The 13,839-nt window shown below is 38.6% G+C and overlaps 1 protein-coding gene across 6 annotated transcripts in view; it reads right to left on the bottom strand.

The window, feature by feature from the left end:
- FGF14 (fibroblast growth factor 14) overlaps positions 1-13,839 on the bottom strand; it is a 631,433-nt gene that overhangs the window by 345,965 nt on the left and 271,629 nt on the right. The window contains exon 4 of one of the 6 annotated variants that reach the window (XM_042930038.1): positions 3,486-4,000. The exons of the other annotated variants lie outside the window; for them this stretch is intronic. The gene's annotated coding sequence lies outside the window, so the exon portion shown is untranslated. The remainder of the gene's footprint in view (positions 1-3,485; positions 4,001-13,839) is intronic. 6 annotated transcript variants of the gene reach the window in all.

A 13,839-nucleotide genomic window follows, 5' to 3' on the forward strand; every position in this document is an offset into this window, starting at 1 on the left:
TAACCTGAGAAGAAACATACTGACTTGAATCCACATTAAGATGTAAAGGGCAAAAAACAAAAATCGTTTCCTTCAGTTCTTTTTAATATTTTTTAGTTTATGAATTTTTTTTTGAGAGAGAGGAACAGAGACAGAGGGAGAGAGAGAATCCTAAGCAGGCTCCACACCACCATCAGCACAGAGCCTGATGTGGGGCTTGATCTCAGAAACCCGTGAGATCATGACCTGAGCCAAAGCAAAGAATCTGTTGCTTAACTCACTGAGCCACCCAGGTACCCCATCCTCTCCCTCAGTTTTGATTGAATTGGGGTGGGAAGTATAAGCTACCGACTATAAACCTGGTAGAAAGGGGACCTCTAGGAAAAGATAAGAACATGACCCTAAGGGGCAAGACTCCTCAGAGCAGAGAAGCAGCCACCTCAGAGTTTAGCCAAGGAGTAAGGGATTCAAACTGAGCTTTCTCTAGCTCCAAAGCCAAAGTTCTTTCCCATCTGTCATACATACTTCCATGATCCAATCTCTTATTTGTTAATAAAATGTCCTATTTGCTATTAAATCATTTGTTAAATACAGTGGGATATTACTCAGCCATCAAAAAGAATGAAATCTTGCCATTTGCAATGACGTGGATGAATCATACACTTATGATTTCACTCATGTGTGGAATTTAAGAAACAGAACAAACCAGTAAAGGGGAAAAGAGAGAGGGAGTCAAATCAAGAAACAGACTCAACTACAGAGAACAAACTGATGGTTACCAGAGGGAAGGGTGGGCAGGGTGGGGTGAGGGGGGTGGCGGGAATGGGCGAAATAGGTGATGGGGACTCAGGAGGGCACTTGCCATGATCAGCACCAGGTGTTGTGTGGACGTGTTGAATCACTACATTGTACACCTGAAACTAATATAACACTGAATATTAACTGGAATTAAAATAAAAAGTTTTAAAAAAGATTTAAAAAATTATTTGTTAATAAATGCATGTGTTTATCAGTATTTCATTTGCTGATAAGTTGTTTAATAAATAATATTTGTTTATAAAAGTATCAACAAAATAATGATGATGATGATGATGATAATGATGATGATGATGACAATACATGTAATTATTTGTCATAGGATCCTACTGGTGTGAGATTTGATATTCAGATATGTGCAGGTAAATTCCTCTGCCTAGAATATTTATTCATATCCACAGATTTATATAGAAGCTGAGGAGTCTTTTGAAGAAAGAAAAACTGTAACTCATATCTTTAATTGAAGCTTAGGTGTACATAGACATGCTTGATGTATCAAGATGAGCAAGGTTTTACATATTCTGGGGAAAATAATTCATCCTAAGAGAAAAGCGTGGTACGATAAGTCAGATGCAACACCAGAGCCTAAGAATCAAAGGAAGTGGTGAGTCAGGTAGAAAATGGTAGATGCCATGCACCACCCATGACCAAGTCATGAAGGCAAGCTGTGTATCCCAGGAGACAAAGGATTCTATGTGCAAACTAAAAGCCTGTCTTTCTAAAATCTGCATATTGGGTCACAAGCAATGCTGCTGTGGGACCCTCCCTTCAACAGGGTAACACAAGGGTAGAGCCATTTCTTTCCCAACCTTCAACACCCTGCCAAGCCACCCCCTTCGCCCACCATGTTGTAGAAAAGATGCTTGATTGCTCTAGGCCACAGCAGATCTCTGGCTTTGTAGAGCTGAAGGTGGTGCTTCTAAACTTACCATCCAGCTAACATTGTCAAGTGGAGAGAGAGGGCTTATCAGTGGTAGCAATGATATCAGAGACCCAAGACGAGCCCTAAGTGTCTGAGCACAAGGAGCTCACTACTCGGGAAGTCCAATATTTTGGTGAGACTCAACAAGAGACAAATTGGGTCTTGGAGCCCCAACAATTTAGCTTCCAGTTTAGAGAGTCTTCCTCTATACCTCACAGGAGGTGCTACACTGGATTATGTACGTACATTAGCTCATTAAATTATGCAACAATATTTTAATGACATCAGATCATCCATATCCTGAGTAAGCTGCAGCTGAAGAAGACAAATTGACTTGCCTAAATTCACACAGCTTCTCCTCTTATTGCTGTATCATATGACCTCCCATGACCCTTCCACTTAGACCCTGACCTTCTAGCAATAACCTTTTATACAGAAAACGATTATTTGGGATCATGTCCTTTCCCTATAATTATATTTGAAATCAATAGAATATAATATGGTAAATAGAAAACCAAAGGTCAAGATGAGCAAACAGACACATCATGGATACACTGACAAAAGGGAATGGAGCACAAACTCACTATTTACATCCTTTTTAACTGCCAAATATGAGAATGGTGGCATAGTTTTCAGGCGCCTGGGTGGCTCAGTTGGTTAAGTGCCTGACTCTTGTTTTTGGCTCAGGTCATGATCTCACAGTTTTGTGGGTTCGAACCCTGAGTCTCTCCCTCTCTCTCTATGCCCCTCCCCGACTCACCCTGTCTCTGTTTCTCTTGAAATAAATAAGAAAACTTAAAAATTTTTTAAATAATTTTTTTTAAGTTTTTTAAGTATTTTTTTAAAAATTATCTTTGAGAGACAGAAAGACAGCACGAGTTGGGGAGGGACAGAAAGCGAGGGAGACACAGAATTCGAAGCAGGCTCCAGGCTCTGAGCTGTCAGCACAGAGCCCAACATGGGACTAGGACACACGAACCTTGAGATCATGACCTGAGCTGAAGTCGGATGCTTTAATGACTGAGCCACCCAGGCACTCAAAAAATTTTTTCAAAAACAGGATTATGGTAGAGTTTTAGAAAGACAATAGGGCATGCTCACTCTTAATCTCAGACAAGCTTTGTGTTTTTTCCAAAGAAAAGTGCACTTCCAGGGGCACCCGGGTGGCTCAGTTGGTTGAGCGTCTGACTTCGGCTCAGGTCATGATCTCACGGTTTGTGAGTTCAAGCTCCACGTCGGGCTCTGTGCTGACAGCTCAGAGCCTAGAGCCTGCTTCGGATTCTGTGTCTCCCTCTCTCTGCCCCTAACCCACTCACATTCTGTCTCTGTCTCTCTCCAAGATAAATAAACATTAAAAAAATTTTAAAGAAAAGTGCACTTCCAGACAGTATGAAAACTGTAGATGAATAAGAATCAGGTGTACAATACACATTCCTTAGGAACAGTAACTATGGACGTTCTTCCAGTTTCCTTTGTGACAGACAACCGCCAACAGAATTAAGTTGTCAAATACTTATTGTACGGAGCATCCTTTCAAAGGACAAAAGACAAACTCTACTGAAAACAGCTCATAAACTGAGCGGGAGTGATTGATTTTGCGCAAACGATAACATATGTTTCAGCTATTTTCTAAGTGCTCCCAGTTAAACCATTTTAAGGGAACTCTAGACCAATAGTAGCAGAACAAGTATAAGAAGAAATGGCAGGAAAGTGTTTTCTTGCCCAAAGCCTTCAAGACATTTAATGGAGTTAGAAGTGTCCTCCTTACCTTCTGGACGGCTGCCGGGCTGACGCCTGACAAACTACCCATGGTATCTGACAAGCACTGGTAATGGAGGTGCTCTTTGTCCGGAGCCAGATCAGCTTGGTCCTCAAGGTAGGGAAACGTTGTGCTTATTTGCATGAAGAAGCACGGTTAGGGGGAGCTCTTTTCTCAGGGGTTGGGGACAGAGGCCAGCTTGCAACCTTGCAAGTCCTCATTCTAGTGCACTGGCAGGAGGAAAGAGATGCAGGAAAAGAGCTAAATCACAGGGGACTCGCTTTGAAGTCTTGCCAGGCAAACTGTCATTTCTGCAAAAAGTCCATTTTTCAGAGATGATACTGAAGGTCTATTTGCCATCCTTAAAAATCAGGTGCACTTTGCTGAGGGGGGGAAGGAACAGTGAGGCGGTGGCAGTTAAAGAGTCCCCGATTCCACTCTCTGTAAAGGATCCACGCGAGAGACTGAACAGCGATGGTGAATCATGGGCTCACAGTTCAAGAACTGCTAAAAATATCTCTTCTCTGAAAGAAAATGAAAGTTCTTGAAGCAAAGAAACGTCAACTTTCTCACGGCGTAATGCAAATAACCGCATCGTCTTAGATCACAAGCCTCACAGGGTAGAAGGGAAAAGCTTACCCGATGACAGACTCGTAAGTATTTTGACTATTTACATGAGACCAACATGCTGGCACTCTAACGCTCTGTGAGGACATTTGTAAGGTTTTATTTGTTACGAACTGAATCCATACTCTTTTTGACTCAAGAGCCTCCATTTTCAAGTAAAAACATGTTTCTGTACCCTCCCAGATTTGATTGGCTTCTGTTAACAAATCATCAGTGTTTTAGGGGTGGCTGCCACTCAGTGTGGTCCTCATTAGCATCACCTAGGAACTGGCTAGAAATGCCAATCATAGGCCCCCACCCAGACCTGCTCAATGAGAATTTGCCTGTTAAACATCTTCAGGTGGTCTGGATGCACCTTACGTTGGAAACACACTGTTTCAGAGATCCTTTACCTGGGTAGGCAGGTCCTCACCTGCCTTGCTGGAGACTTCCCCATTGTCAGTCATGGAATAATGCAGAAGTCACCACCCATCTAGGAATCAAGGATTACTAGCTATGCAAAAGTCCTTCTGCATTATCAGGGTCCAGGGACATTTACCCTGACCTTACAGAAAGTTAGTGATAGAGGCGGAAGTTCACTCTTAGTTCTCTAGCTCCCTAATTCAGGGATCTTCCCATTTATCACTTCATTGTTTGCCCTTTCTGTAATACCCATCCCCCCACTACTGTTTCATAGCCCAAACTGTAAAACAGTACATTTATTTTCAGTATACTCAAGGGCTAAGGATCCTTCTGGTACCATTCTTTCCCTAAACCAGTCATCAGCGCCATTGTCACGATCCTGCTCACCAACAAGATTCTATCAAGCTGTGAAGAAGTTCCAGTAAGAATGAAAGTAAGAGCAACCAACATCTAGTAAACACAGTGTTTGTCCTGGCACTCACTGAGTTAAGCTCCTTCCTGACTTAATCCTCATGATATCTCCATTAATGAGTGCTCACAATAACAGTTAATTATCTCATTATATTTTATAGGTGGGAAAACTGAAGGTAAAAAACTAAAGTCACTTGCACTAGGTCACACAATCAGTGACATTTATTCATTTATCCCTAGCTGGAAGTGACTGGTAATTTAGGTGCTCTCTCCCAAAGGCATTTGCATTTGAACAACATTAAAAACCTTAACAGAAATGTTGAGACTCCAGCAGCTACCAGCACGAGGACCTTCTTTTACCCCTGACGTCACAAGCCCTACAACAGGGCCTGAAGTACAAACACAAAGGGAATAAATCAAGAATAAAACCCATTTCCCAGCAAGGATTGTGTCCAAAACCCACCTCCAGGGTGTATGGCAAGAGAGAACGTATGCAGGGAAAATATCAATTTTCCAGTCTAAGGAGGTACTGCTCTACCACAACACCATTGCCACGTGGCTTTGCTTGAGAGGACATTTGCTAAGGAGCTCAGAAAAAACAAGGCAAGTGGCTCATTTCTCATTGTCGGTAAACTAATGATTATGTCCTGAAGGCAGTCCGTGTATGATGACCTGCTGCTAGAAGTGAGAATTCTACATTTTGACTGAGAAAGGAGTATTTTTCCATTGTTTCAGGCAGTCTTTATTCTTTTTCCAAGAGAAAAGAAGAAAATTGCTGCCAGTATTAAGTAGGTCTAGAGGAATAATTAGGTATTTCCCCTGATCATTTAATTGACCATGGTTGACCTCTATTGGAGCCAATTAAATTTCTTTCATGAGGAACCACTGACCTATTTTATCCCATTTTCATGTATCCCAATATTTGACAAGATGGTGAAAAAGTCTGATTTGTTTCTAAATGTTTATTAATCTTTAATTGCTAGAAATTCTAATACATCTCTAGGCATTTTTATCATTGATAATCACTAGCTTCGATGGAGAGTTTTCTGCATTATTGGAGAGTAGGTTTCTAAAAGCATGAAATATTACAATGTTAAATATAGCTAACTGGGACATTTATTTTGTTTTTCCAACAGGGCTTGGCTGACACATTGTTCTTACAGTACACTCGGCGATCCAGAACCAGTAGTTTTTTAAGTGGAAAAAATTAAATGGGAAGTGCTCATCATTTTGCAAACTCAATTTTCAGAGCATTTCAGTGCGCTCAACCAGATGTGTTAGGTGGTCAGAATATCATGGGCGATTGGATTAAACACAGAATGTGTTTAATTTGAAATGATCAATGTCATCATTTGTTAAGAATGCTCAAGTGCAAACATATATTGCCATATATGATAATTAATATTTTGCATATTCAATGAACATTCCCTGAAGATGGTGATGAATCCCAGATTGTAGTAAATACATTGATTACAGGGCCTATACTGATATCATGTTACATTCAAACAGATCAGTGGCTTTTTGCATTGGATCACAAAACTGCTGAGAAGCACTTTAAAAAATGGTTCCACTTCAAAAAATTTTTCTAGAGAAATAAAAACCTCCTTTACATAAAAACACTTAACCTGAATATTTTTATTCAGTGAACCCACGTAGTACAGAGTGATTGATGCCAAGATACACAAACAGCTAAGAATTAAAAAAAAGATCTAATGTTAAGTCACTCTTAATAACTGAAAAAGCTTTACCCCTAAAGAAAATGATCACAAGGTAAATAGCTGTGTGCAAACATTTCTATTTGTGTTTATAAATAGAAGCCTTACATATTTCCAACAGGGCTGGCTTAAGAGAAAATATGCTTACATGCTTTCTAAAAACATAGGGGAAATACATTATGCTTTTGGTTAATAAATAAAATAGTTACTTGCATGCTCAGTTTATCTTTATTTATACAAAAATCATATACCATTAAAGTACATATTAGTTGTGAATCAGAAAAATAATTCAGGTGGTCCATGCCTATACTGAAGATGATCTGAATAGCTTGTAGAACCATTTTTTAAAATGCATCCATGGTGTGGACTGTTCCAGGATATAAGCAAGACAACAACAACAAAAGAATATAAGCAAGACACAATATTCTGTTCCTTTCTCTCTTGATTAGGCCTTGTAACAAATAATTTGAAACTTTGGCAGATTTTACCCTCTCTTGAACTTCATTTTGATAACTACTAGTTGTATTTTGTATAAGAGACACAATTTAGGGACAACATTCATAAAAATTGGTCTGAAACAAAGTTGGATATAGAACTTTGTCAAAGTCCTAGGTGCTGACCCTTTTGAAATCTGGTTCCCTGGTATTGTTGAAAAGTTGTGGTAAAATTTATGTGAATGGCACAATATTTAAGTTTCAGGTCAAAACTGATAAAATCATGATGAAAAAGTAGGCTTGAATTCTACGGAAAAATAGCTGGAAATTTGCCAACTCTCTTTTGGTTTGATTTATGCAATTGCATCTTGACAGGAACATTTTTAATAGTGAGCAAATTCAATTCAATACACATTTTAAGCACTGTGGGGTATTCAAAGATGAGGAAAGCACAATGACTGATCTCTAAGAAAGAGAATAAGAGAATGAAGCTAAGGAAAGTGCTATATTTATTGAGCACTTACTATGCCTTAGACACTTCCAAGCATTTGTTCTGATTTAATGTATAAAAAGAGATGTAATGAGTGCCTAGGTGGCTCAGTGAGTTAAGTGTCTGACTCCTGATCATGGCTCACATCATGATCTCACAGTTTGTGGGATCAAGCACCAAGTCAGGATATGCGCTGACAGTGCAGAGCCTGCTTGGGATTCTTGCTCTCCCTCCCTCTCTCTCTGCTCCTCCCTTCCTTGTTCTCTTTCTCCCTCTCTTTCTCCATCCCCCCAAAATAAATAAATAAACTTTAAAAAAGAGAGAAGTAACTGTTGACGAATGTTTGTATATGGTTGGTGCAAGAGGAAAGGAACACTGATGTCTTACGAAGTAGCTAGTATTTAGACTTACTTTAAAGATGAGGTGTGATTTCAGAAGTAGAGAAAAGGATGGCATTCCAGGAGACTAAAACTACATGAGTAAAGGCATATACACAGCAAAAATTACAGAACATACTTAGGAAACAGTCTTCTGGTTTGACTGTGTGGTTGGCACGCTGGGGCAAAGAGAGAATTTTTGCCTTCTTTACCACCATAGAGTTATGGTGTGTAGTAAACAAAAAGATATCTCATTTGGGAATTCAGTATATATAAAATATTCCCAATGACTTTAATAGATTAAGTGAATATATTTTTATAGCATTTCTTTGGGACATTTATAAGTTATTTAGACTAAATAATGATAAAAAGTTGAATTACATTAATAGTAATGCATTATTCAAAATGAATTCATTAAATATGAATTACAGTTTATGTGATGATCTCTGAAAATGATCAAAATGATTTTTGTGCTCTAAATTGATTTTCTTTTTAATTTTACCTATTGCATCAATTTGGGGGAAAGCCAATATGCTTTTCCCTATTTTCTTTCCATACCCTAAACTTTGTGTTACGCATGTAATTTCCTTCTTTATGAACCACCCAAATGTTCCTACTTTCATACAACAGGAGATGTGGTTTGTCTACTATTAAGTTGTCATCTGTTTGCTTCTGAGTAGTTTGCCCCAGAAAACTGTGTCTCACACATATTTGTATTCCTAACACTGTATCTGGAAGACACAGACCTTTGTAGTAGTAGATCCTGGCCAAAAGAGCAAAGGATTAGGAATATTTGCCAGCTAGGAAATATTTGCTAAGAAGAGAATTGTGTTCAAAAAGCCAAATCTGGGATCAGATTGGCTGAACCATGCTAAGACACCATATCAGCTCAGCACATACATGTCTATTCTGTTCTCTCGTCCACCATGTTTAAGTTTCTCAGAGCAGAAATTGCATCGTATGCCGCTTCACATCCTCAAATCTTAGCACAGTGCTTTGGGCAGAGTTAAGTGGGAAATATATATTTTACTTGTGGTGAATATTAACAATAATAATAGCAATTATTGAATACTTAACTATACACCAAGACTGTATAATAGAGAATGGATTTCATAGGCTCAACAAAAAAATAATTAAAACAAAACCAAACAAACAGAAAAAGACCCAAATCTCCAGAAGCTTATCGTCAGTCAGTTGGGAACATAAAAGTAACCATAAATTAAATTGAAACCAGTATGAAGAAATATATCAACAAGCTCAGAATGCTTTGGACTTCATGTTTTGAGAAGAAAGAATGAGCGATCAGAGTGAGATGAATTTAGTCAGCACAGATTTCTGTGGAAAAAGCAAAAAGGGTGAGCAACATGGATTGGGGAGAAATTAAATGAAAACATCCTTAGTAAAAAGGGGAGGGTGGATTCCAATGAACCCCCATATCAAGAAGGAATGGTCAACAGCTAATTGCATCAGTCAGTGTGTCCTTACCAAAACCTTACCTCTGCATAAACCAAAATGTGTGAAATCACAATGTATTATGCATTTTATCATCTACTTCATCTCCCAGGTCTACAGAGCCCTGCCTTACCCCAAACAGTGGCTTGGACCATTTCCCTTGGAATCGTCACCTCAGCCCCCAGGCAACACCTCATGGTTCCAAGCACCTAAATTTGATACCAGGAATGTTCAACCCAGCTTTGCAATACACTTCTTGGGGAGCTTTTAAACATACTGATACTAAGGGTAGAAATCTACTTCGCAGATATAGTTCTAAAAGCAATGTGAAGAACAGTATATGTCATTTTTTGTAAAAACGGAGAATTTTGACTTTAAGTCATGTAGAGGTATTATACATCTTCAAGATATAAATTATAATAAATGACAATAACCCAAATTGGTAACTAATCACAAAAGAAAATAATTATTTCAAGTGACTTTTTAACACAGAAGTCTGAACATATATTCAAGACAAAAGAAAACCTAGTGTGAAATTTTAACGTTTTTATTGTTAGTAGTAACACTGAAATTGCAATTTTGAAATTACAGTATTTATACTTATATAAAGAATATATATATATTTATATATGGAATAATTATGTAAGTATCTTGTTATTAGGAACCAAGATTATAAATATTAAAGAGAAAGTTAAGAAAAAACTTGTAGTTTTAAAGGAACAACTTTTTATTTAAAAATAAAGTTTTCTAACCTGACAACTAAACGGGCCTAGATGATTAGGATTTAAACATGTCTGTATCATGAGTAGTTTTATAGGGAGGAGATCTATCAGAGGAATTCAGGAGCTGGAATTCAGGGGAACGGACAGAAAAAGTGGATATACTTAGTCCAATAACAGTGCTTTCACCAGAAGAAAAAATAATTTTGGAAGTAGCACAGATGCATGGTGTGTGTTTCCAGATAATCTTCTGCCTCAACCACATCCCACAAAGCCTTCGTCCAGAACCCTGGTGAAATGAGGCTTCTCAAATAATTGGTTAATAGCTCAAAACCCATAAAAGATTGGACAGTGCAACATGGTGTTGCCTTATGGCTTATGTACCATAGAGAAGTGATCTTTAAATTATGGGATGTGTACCCCGGGGCATACACAAACACTTCTTAAGTTACTCCGGGCATGGATGGTGTAAGGAAATCAGATTCTGAATCCTTAGCCGCCACAGGAACGCTTTTCTAAAATTCTCTGCCTGACAGCACCTGCCTTGGAGGTCTCACACTATTCTTCAACTGCTTGCCCACTGCCCCCTCCCACGAATGGGCTTCCCCCACTGCACAGAGGAGAAGCACATCTTTCCCTGACCAGGAGCCTTCTGTGGCACATCACCTAGAGGTAAAACTCTGGTCAAGGTGCAATTCAACATAGCGGTGTCCTCCAAGTTTCTTTCACCATGTCCACACCCTCCATCCTAGGAAAATCCGCATACCTAAAACTTTCAGGTTTTCTATTTAGTAATTATCAATTTTTAAAATTAAAAAAAAGACTCAATTTTGAGTCATTATTTATTATTAATAATTGTAATGGGAACTCAGTACAGATGATTTAATCTGTGGAACCTTATTTCCCAAGAAAATGTTTAAATTCAGTTGTCATTCGTAATCATATTTTGTTGCTCAGAACTGTATGCTATAGGCTGTTAAGTATTTGGGTGGGAATGTTTGCTTACATTAATCTATACACCCTTGTATTTTACCCTGAAAATATTCTTAATTAAGTGTATAAATTGTGCATACCCAAATACTCCTCAGAATTTGTTAGATTCAGAAATGCCTTTGATTTGACAGTGGGAATGTAATGGGACCACTTTTGCTTTATAAAGCGTATTGAGAACATAGCTAATGGGGTGTCAGTATCATTGAGGTCCTAATCAAAGGTCTGTCTTGTCTGGCTTAAAGGCAACTAAATATCAAATTGGAGACATCTAACGTAAGCAAAACTATCAGTACAGCTTGCTTGGGGGGGGGGGGGGCAAAGAAAATTGTTCTCTGCCATGGGAACCTTATTTTGGCATTTAAGAGTTATGTTTCAATTGGGAGAAGTGAAATGTAAATTGACCAGGACAGAATGAGAAGTCACTAATGACTGAAATATTGTTTGTAGTCACAACAAATCCACAGGCTGTATTAGAGTCACGAGTTTTGTTCTGCTGGGCTGTTTTTTTGCATTTAAAAACAACAGATTAAAAAGCAACTTATTTTATTCACAAGCTTACCAGAGCAAAATGTCATCCAACACGGTGAGGATGTCTAAATATTCTGGAATTTTTTTAGTTTTCCAGTATTCTATCAGCCTGCTATTTCTATATCAGCTCACACTGACATGTGTAGTAGGATTTCTTTTTTTTTTTTTTTAATGTTTATTTATTTTTGAGGGAAAGAGAGAGAGAGAGCACAAGTAGGGGAGGGACAGAGAGAGAGGGAGACAGAGAATCCCAAGCAGGTTCTGGGCTGTCAGCGCAGAGTCTGATGTGGGGTTCGAACTCACAAAGGGTGAGATTATGACCTGAGCCAAAATCAAGAGTCAGATGCTTAACCGACTGAGCCAGCCACGTGACCCTAGGATTTCTGATCTTTGCTGGCATCGCTCTTATTATCCTTTACGCCTCTTCCACCTTTCCTCCCCTCACCACCTGGACCTTCAGACTCTCAACAGGCACCTTCACCTTCTACCTCATGACTTCCTGACATTAAGCCCCCAGAATTCATTTGTCCACATCTACCACTTCCTCATCTACAGATACAATGATAGCACGAGCCCCTCACTATAAACGGTGATTCTTTTCCTAGGTTTCCTGGGAAAACCCCTTTTAATGTCTTAAGAGACCACCCCTCCAAGGTTTGCAGTCTTTACCTTAGTGTGAAATCCAGTGGATATTTTTCAGTCTTTATGAACCCTGATTATTTGGTAGCATCTCATACTGCTAAAAATCAAAATGCAACATCTTATAAGCATTCTGATCATTATGGAAAGGTTTAGTTATTTCCCTTAGATTGTATCTATTCTGGCAGGAAAGTGAACAATTTGGTTTTTGAAAGATTATTGAAAATAATTTTGCAATAAATATTTTCAACAAAATAATAATAATAATAATAATAATGACAAATATTAAGGACTTAAATGTCCCAAGGCACATTTTTAAAAAATATTTATGTATTTATTTGGGGAGAAAGAGAGAGTAGGGGAGGGGCAGGGAGAGAGAGAATCCCAAGCAGGCTCCATGTTGTCGGCACAGAACCTGATGCAGGGCTCGATCTCACGATGGTGAGATTATGACCTGAGCGGAAATCAAGAGTCAGACACTTAACCAATTGAGCCACCCAGGTGCCCCTCAAGGCCTATTTTAAATGCTTCATATTTAATAATGCATTTGACCCCAAAATAACTCTATGAGATAGGTCCTCATATTTTCTCCATTTCACAGGAGCTAAAGAGAAATCTTAATTAAATTGCTCAAGGCCATAGAAGTGGCATGTATATGAACTCAAACTGCTTGACTCCAGAACCTGCTCTCCCACCCACCAAATGATGTTATAACCAATAAAATTCCCTTGACCAGATGCCTCATGCCCAAGAAAGCACATTAATTGGGATTTGGTTATAAGGTATAGCATCTAAAAAACTGACATAAAGACGATGATGAAGAGAAAGGAGGAGGAGGAGGAGAGGAGGAAAAAGAGAGAAGGGAGGAAGGAAGGAAAGAAGGAAGGAAGGAAGGAAGGAAGGAAGGAAGGAAGGAAGGAAGGAAGGAAGCTTGGTAACAATGAGCTAATAAAGAAGAACCTCCAGGTCAGGTAGCTTCCAGTAAGTAGAGCAAAACCAAAGCACAGAAAGAGTAAAGAATTTGTTCAAGGTCATAAAATTAAGCCTGCAACAGAGTTTTCTAGGTCATATGCAGCCGACCATGCCTGCTACCTAGATTGAGAAGAACCAACATTTTCTTTTAAGCACGTTGCTAAGTACAATTACAAAGATGGTAGAAGGAAAAATGAAAAGTTAATCAATAATTTGATTAAGTTAGAAAATGAACTTTTGCTTAAGAATAAGATACTTGAGAAAAGCATTAGGGCAATTAATTAAAATGCATATAATGTTGCTGCTATAGGAATTTAGCTCAGAGAGGAGGATTAAGTAAAAATAGATTTTTCTTCACAGACAGAGCATCGAGGGGGTACACAACAAAGAAATGGTAATAATTTTTTTTTAAACCAGATGATCAAAGTTTTGTTCAATTTTCCAAATGCAAACAATGGGCAGGTTTCAAAGTCCCTACGCAAGGTCCTTCCGTTTTCACATGGTCCCCATTACTTTTCTTTCATATTACTCTACATCTTTAAAGCAGCTTTTGCATCATGTGGCTGATGTCACCAACTGTTTTAAAGGTGAATGATCTTTGTTG

This window comes from Panthera leo, chromosome A1 (genome assembly GCF_018350215.1).
Source record: "Panthera leo isolate Ple1 chromosome A1, P.leo_Ple1_pat1.1, whole genome shotgun sequence".
Classification (NCBI taxonomy): domain Eukaryota; kingdom Metazoa; phylum Chordata; class Mammalia; order Carnivora; family Felidae; genus Panthera; species Panthera leo.